We start from the raw sequence: 8,170 nt of genomic DNA on the forward strand, positions 1-8,170 counted from the left end.
TCAGTTTGGATCTTTAACAAATGACTAGACATTTTTGTTTTTTGTGGAAATGAGTTTAGTTGTGGTTTCAAAAAACTCTAAAACCACTAAAATCATAATATTAATATATAATATATAATATGTTTTTTAATTTTAAACACTTAGCCCTATACCTAAATATTATATACATACAAAATATCATATATATATATATATATATATGTATTGCAAATGTTTACAGATTTCTGTTAATTTACAGGATGATCTCTATATATATTTGATATAAAGGTAGCATTTGCTTTTGTTGGTGATTTTGACCGACCAGAACCTTATTACACAACAAGACCCTGAGACAAGGTTCTCAGTATATCAAATTATTTATTTAATCAAATACAGAGTCTTGTGGAAGCTTTCAACAACACAGAACAGCAACTTAAATGTGTCACAAACAGCTTCAAGTGAGACCCTGAAAGTTTATTTTATAAAAGATATCATACTTTATGTCAAAAGTATAACAACTTTTTGTGTGCTCTGTGGTTACAGCTGTGCAAATAACAAAGTGCATGTGGGGTCTTAGCTAGTCAGCATTATTTTGTCAGGCCCTTGTGATTTTATAAGATGGCATATTAGACTTTTATTTTTAATTTTATACTTATGCATATATATATATTTATATACCTTTATCTCCTACCTCATCTGACTTGGGTTGTCTTTATAGTGGACACTGGGGGATTTTATGTGCCCCTTTATACGGAACTTTTCCGTCATAAGTGAGTGTCTCAACACTTTGAACAAAATGCTTAAAGTTTTTGCACCAAAAGATCTAACAGAAGGAGTTTGAAAACATTTTATGTTCTTATTTTTCAACTCAGAGTTTCGTTTACTGTTTTTTCCTTATCAATGTCAAAGCCAGCATGGCATAAAGATACCACAATGTACAATGTAGACAAAAAGGAACTAAGTCATATGCTGTGTCTGAGGTTTCACTTGGCAAACAGCAAACAATAGCATTTATCCATAGATGCATGAAACTTGGTTAAAAAAACCTTGTTAACAAAGAGAACTTCTTACTTATCTGAACAGTCTTCTCAGTTGTAAGAAATACCAAGAGACCTGGCGAGATACACTCAGTACAGTGTTCTGACAAAACACATTGAACTAATATATCAAGGGCATAAAAAATAAGAGGTAAAACTGGATAAGATCACCCTCTAGGAAACAAGAATCTAGTGCATTCTATCCCCCTGGGCTCCCCTGGCCACTAAGCAATCCGAGATTAATAGAGAGGGTGTAGACATTAGCAGACCGGGGGGGATCTGGGGGAATTAGTCGAGTAGAAACAGAGAGACAAAGAAAAAAAGGAAAAACATGCAAAGAAAGAAAATCCTTGGGGGTTTGAACAATATGAGAATCTTGAGTGACCAAGAAATGAATGCAAATTTTTGTGTAAAGCTCTCCAAAGGAATTCGTGGGAATAGAAATGGGAACATTGTGAACTAGAGGAAAGCAGGTCACCTGTTTGAAATAAAGTGCCTGGTTGCAAAAAAGGAGAATTGCTAGATTCGAGAGCAGCAAAGAAATGATAAGGACAGTAATTTGAATGTGACCTGAAACTGAGCAAAGTTCTAACTTAGCTGGGGGTAATAAACAGATGTATAATGCAGTGTTTAGCTGAAGAATGTTGGATGTAGCTGGATATAACTTTTGGTAAAAAAATTAAGTAGTTCTTCAAACTCATTGGAAGTTTAAATGACATCATGAGCTTTTGTGAAGAATATAACTTATGAGGACTGACTTCTAATAATAGTTAAAGTACAAACAGACACATCACTAATAATTTGTAGAGTTTCATCTACTAACTAGGTGTACAGAAGATCAGCATTTGTCTGCCTGGCTGTGCTAATGCAGTGTTCTCCAACCAAGTCATCTCCATCTCTCAGTAGACTCTAAGTACAGGTAGGGGACCTGTTATCCAGAATGCTGGGGACTTGGGGTTTACCAGATAAGAAGGGATCTTTCCACAATTTGGCTCTCCATACCTTTAATCTACCAAAAAGTATTTTAAAGATTAAATAAACCAAACAGGATTGTTTTGCCTCCAGTAAAGATTATATTATACCTTAGTTGGGGTCAAGTACAAGGTATTATTTTATTATTACACAGAAAAAGGTAATAATTTTTAAAAATTTGAATTATTTGATTATGCTGGAGTCTATGGGAGATGGCCTTTCCGTATTTCCTAACTTTCTGGATAACGCATCCCATACCTGTAATTGCTTATTCTTTTATTTCTCCTTTGGAGACAAGCAAAGACTTTTACATTAGAATGTCGCTCACAAATAACTGAATTGATCACCATGAAGAAATCACAGGATCTACATACAGGTATACTGTGGGGGCCAATGTTCCCACTAATTTCTTCTTGGCTGTGTGCTGAAAACATTCCTTTTGTGCACACTTTCAAAAGTGTGCACAGTACAAAATTATGTATTTTCACACAAAATTCTTTGTGCGTACCGCAATTTATTATGTGTGCTGGTCTCAAAATTTGTGTGGTATATGTTGGTACATATTCCAACAGGGGATAGACAGGTCCTGACTTTCTACCTATAAAATGCCTACTCAAATGTTTTATGGCAACAGAACCTTCACTCTCTTTTTTTCTATATCCTTCTATATACCTTAGTACAGCAAGAATAAGCTAGAAGGAGAAAAATATAGTCCACTTGCAAGGCCAGAATGATAGGCAATGTAATAAAGCCCTTGCCCAAATTAAACAGAAAGCTAAAATCAGAAATACATTTTATTTTTTATTTATTTTATTTTTCAAGGGACATCTATTATCAAGAACAGGTTTTGCCATTGCATTATAAACTTCAAAAATATAAGAATTGTGCCACCTAATTCTACTAGATACTGTGCCATTCAAAAGTCTGAAAATGTCCCCAAACACCCAGCTGGTCTCAGGCAGTTACATTCCTAGCTAGCTGAATCTTTAGGTTGTGCAGGTGACCTGGTCTTACTCAGAAATGTGCACTATAGGATTCCATTCTATTCCCATCTGGTGGGCGAGCAGCCAGCCAGCAAATAGGTGAACCTGACATGAGACTGCGGCTCATCTTTCCCATAGTAAGCAGGTTACCAAAGCACATTGTTTTAGAATTGGGAATTCAGTGTACTTGCAGCTGTGATTGCATAAAGGGGTGCATGCTACAGCAAAATTTTCACTACAGTTACCCCACTGGAAGTACTATTCATTGTTCAGCAAGGATTGAAGAGGGGCTTTAATCTAAGGCCATGAAGTTACGCCCATCCCTGTGTGATATCGTAACTAACATGGTCTTACAGTGCAATTCTAAATATTAACTGGGAAGCACAATTGCTCAGTGGTAACCCCTGCTGCCTTGCAGCTCTAGGGTCCACCTTTGATTAATGCACATTTGTATATGCAAGCATTGGTTTTTTTTAAAAGACAAGAAGCTTGTAATGTTGAAACTAGGGACGCACCGAATCCAGGATCGCAAAGATTCTGCCTGTTTCGGCAGGATTCGGCCAAATCCATGCCTCTGGCCGAAAGAATCCAAATCCTAAAAATCACGTGACCTTTTGTCATTGCAAACACTGAAGTTGAAAATTTTTCCCAGATTTAACCCTTCAAAAAACTAATTAACACATGCTAATTAGGGTTCGGTTCGGTATTTGGCCGAATCCTTTACGAAGGGTTCAGAGGTTCGGCCAAATCTAAAAAAGTGGGTTCAGTGCATCCCTAGTTGAAACAGTACGACAATTGCATTATATCTACCATTTTTCACACATTTATTATAATAGTGTAACATGATTGATCAGGTCAAACATTTACAGGAAGGGCATAAAAAAACAGTCAGAAAAATAATAATAAACTAAGTAAGCACTTCAGCAATTTACTCTAGAGGTTTCTTGAATCCACAGAAATATTTCTGCATAGGCCACTTACTGTGCTGATGGTTTATTAGCTGTGCTGGGATGTAAAGGATAAGACCACCACCCCCACCACCCCACAGACACAGCAAGTTATCTGGTACATTCGACACTGACCCACTGATCCTAGTAAAAGAGACTTTGACAACAGCACTTTTTTCAGTCACAGCTCAGCTACAGAAAAATAGGGCTTGCAGCACAAATCTGATCAGAGAAGTTCCCAGTTTAGGAAATGACCCACTTGCTGGTGGCACTGTTGTGATCCTTGATCATGCCAGCAACTAGTGTAAGAGACATTTAGAAAGTTAAAAAATTGCAAAACCCCTCACTTTGTGCATGTATACATTCATATTCATCTATACATTCATGTGGCTATGGTTTATATCGCTTTATATAAACTCTCACAAAAGAGATTATTTATTGACTGTATTTTGACTTATTCCTACAGTAAAAGCATGTTAAACATGTAAGAAACTTAAGAAATATTGAACAGTTTTAAAAATAAACAGGCACTGGAAGGTATGAAGATTTGTGAGTGCCTAATTTACCTGCTTCAGACAGTTGCTGTAGCAATTATAGTTATACCAGGAAATGTTTGTTTACATCAGGGATGCTTGCATAAATGGGAAAAAGCATTTGCCAAGGCTCTTTGATCTGCAATAACTTCTGAATGAAGGATCCCCCCAAAATAGCAGATCCTTGATTTTAGTCACAATGTAAATGAAAAAAAATAAGAAAAAATTGGATCCAGGAGCAACCTGCAGGGATAACCAGCAGGGATAGTGGGCATTCTTGAAGTAATAAATAAGACTGGTATTTTAATCAGCAGCTCTACATAACCATTTTAAAGTCCATTTTATGTTTTATGCCACTTTATAAAAAATGTTCCTTAGCAAATTTTCTTTCCAGCACTGAGCACAAGTTAAAGGGGTCTGTGTGTATTTGTGAGGAGCAGCTAGAGTTTGGTAGTGTTATTTTGAGCTAAAATCTTTCAGGGCTTGCAGGAACACTAACACATGGCACAAACTATAAACTGAAATCCATGACTGAGCTGGGGCCCCCTGCAGGCCAGGTTGAGTTGACGCATTCTTAGTCCTAAAAGATTCACACACAAGACGCTGGATGGATGGATCAAATGAAATGTGTTTTCTAGACTCATGCCAAGTGTTAAGGTAAAATAGTATTGAAAGAAATCAAGCAAGATATTAATGACCTGGAACAAAGTGGTCCCTAAAAGGCTTCAGCCCTGGTAGTTTACCTCCAAGTTAAGAGGTGAATAAGTAAAAAAATAGTCCAATCTCATCCTATGTCCAGATGTCCCTTCGGCACCATGGCAGATGGTGAGGGATATAAGTGAGATATGTGGTGGTGTTTTGAAATTTACTTTAATAATGTGTTGTGCCCATATAATGGCGGTGCACTGTAAGAAAGAATAAGGAGACTGCTAGAGATATGTTCCTCACGTTGTATGTTTTTGATAAAATAATCTTTTAACTTTTGTATTCCAGTATATTTGTGCTATTTAAAAGGTACTGAGATGTCTTAGTTTATGGGTGTTTAACACCTCTTTAGGGTATTCTTTTATTTGCAGTACTTAATATTCCCCTTAAGCGTCTCACCAACAGGGTTTATGCAGCAGGGTAAGTATGTATTAATTAATCAGTATAGATCCAACAGACAAATTTAAATTAAGCATGCTCGGGGGAGGGGATTGGACGGGTTGTGGGGCCCCTGATGTTGAGGCCACAGCCTTGGAGGTTCAGGGGCCCAGAGACAGCATGCCTGGAGGGCTCTGCACCCCCTCCCCAAGCATTTCATGACAAACAGGCCAGCAGCAGCCCACCTCAAGGCAGCTGTGCTTTATGAAATGTAGGGAGTAGCATCAGTCTCAAAACCTCCGAACTCTCCTACTTTTTAGGACAGCTGAATGGCCGTTCTCATGGCTACATTTTTTTTTATATATTCTTTATTTATTTCAATTATACATGAGGTACAGAAAAGAGAAAGGGTAGGGTAATTATTTGCAATGTTGTATAAATAAATGTACAAGTGAAAAGCAAGTGATGGCGACAAGTTACTTCTGTTACAGTAGTCAAATAACTATTTTACATTTCTCAGCACTATTGCATTCTCCATTATATTGGAGCATTATGTCAACAGACATTATGGGGGGTGTACGTTGTTGGTATTACTACATTTATTTATGTAAACTACAGTAGTGGGTTTTTTTCCTATTTTACTTTCCCTTTTTTTTTTTTCTCACTTTACTTTACCCCTTTTTTTTCTCTCTTTTACTTTCCCTTTTTTCTTTTTTTCCTCACTTGCCCTTTTTTTCTTTCTTTCTTTCTCCTGTAGAGAACAAATAATGTAACTTAAAGATAACACTAAGGTGGATAGAAAAAATGAGATTTGTGTAATTCATTGGTTCTTATTGTTTTTATAATACAAAGAAACTTTATTAAAATCAGGAAAATAGGAAGTGACATCAGGAGTGATGTCATCTCCACATGCTTTTTTAAACTTGTATCAGTTCACAACTGACTTTGTAACTATGAATACGTGTGGTAACACACGAAACACGTCAGGTCTGGATCCTTGAATAAAGCCTTTTTGAAGTTTTACAACCGCTGTCCTGGAGTACGTTGAGTGCATGCTGGTGATGTTTTTACACAACAAACACAACTTTTACCAGGGTACAGCGGCAATATATTTTGTTACTACTTTTTGTAACCCTCCTTTTTCAGCTTTTTAAAGGTTGGTTGGTACATTCAGTCAACTTTACCCAGTCACTTTCAAAATGAGTCCTTGTTTTGTCTACATTGTAAAACATGGAACTGAAAAAAATAAAGCTTACTTCTCGCTCTATTTTGCACTAAAAAAGTACTTTTTTGGCAAATTTGTACGAGAGGGTCAAGTATTAGCATGCCTTAGTAACCCGAAGAAATGTCTTTTTTTGGTTTCCTGGCTGGAATGTAAGAACTCTAAGCAAATGCTGGAAAAAGCGGTACTGGTGCCATTACTGACACAACATCTAGGGGCTGATTTACTAACCCACGAATGCGAATTGGAAAAATTCGGATTGGAAAACTAACATTTTGCGACTTTTTCGTATTTTTTGCGTTTTATTCGTAACCATTACGACTTGCGCGACTTTTTCGTATTGAGCGCTCGTAAGCGGCAGAAGAAACTTTCAGACTTTGCATGATTTTGGAAGCCTCCCATAGGACTTCAATGGCACTCTGCAGCTCCAACCTGGCCCAAGGAAAGTCTCCCATAGGGCTCAATGGCACTCTGCAGCTCCAACCTGGCCCAAGGAAAGTCTCCCATAGGGCTCAATGGCACTCTGCAGCTCCAACCTGGCCCAAGGAAAGTCTCCCATAGGGCTCAATGGCACTCTGCAGCTCCAACCTGGCCCAAGGAAAGTCTCCCATAGGGCTCAATGGCACTCTGCAGCTCCAACCTGGCCCAAGGAAAGTCTCCCATAGGACTCAATGGCACTCCGCAGCTCCAACCCGGCCCAAGGAAAGTCTCCCATAGGGCTCAATGGCACTCTGCAGCTCCAACCCGGCCCAAGGAAAGTCTCCCATAGGGCTCAATGGCACTCTGCAGCTCCAACCTGGCCCAAGGAAAGTCTCCCATAGGGCTCAATGGCACTCTGCAGCTCCAACCTGGCCCAAGGAAAGTCTCCCATAGGGCTCAATGGCACTCTGCAGCTCCAACCTGGCCCAAGGAAAGTCACCATACTGAAGCTTGAATGAATCCGAAATTTTCGTACTTGGCGCGAAAGCTGCGAAAAAGTCGCAACTTTTCGCGCAAGTCGTAGCGCTACGAAAAAGTCGCAACATTTTGCGAAACATTCGTAACGGCTACGAAAAAGTCGCGACAATTTTCCGAAAAATCGCAAAATACCGATCATTACAAAAAAAACGCATTCGGACTCATTTGGCCAGTTTGTGCATTAGTAAATTTTCTTTCCAGCACTGAGCACAAGTTAAAGGGGTCTGTGTGTATTTGTGAGGAGCAGCTAGAGTTTGGTAGTGTTATTTTGAGCTAAAATCTTTCAGGGCTTGCAGGAACACTAACACATGGCACAAACTATAAACTGAAATCCATGACTGAGCTGGGGCCCCCTGCAGGCCAGGTTGAGTTGACGCATTCTTAGTCCTAAAAGATTCACACACAAGACGCTGGATGGATGGATCAAATGAAATGTGTTTTCTAGACTCATGCCAAG

Source organism: Xenopus tropicalis, chromosome 1, assembly GCF_000004195.4.
Source record: "Xenopus tropicalis strain Nigerian chromosome 1, UCB_Xtro_10.0, whole genome shotgun sequence".
Taxonomy (NCBI): Eukaryota; Metazoa; Chordata; class Amphibia; order Anura; family Pipidae; genus Xenopus; species Xenopus tropicalis.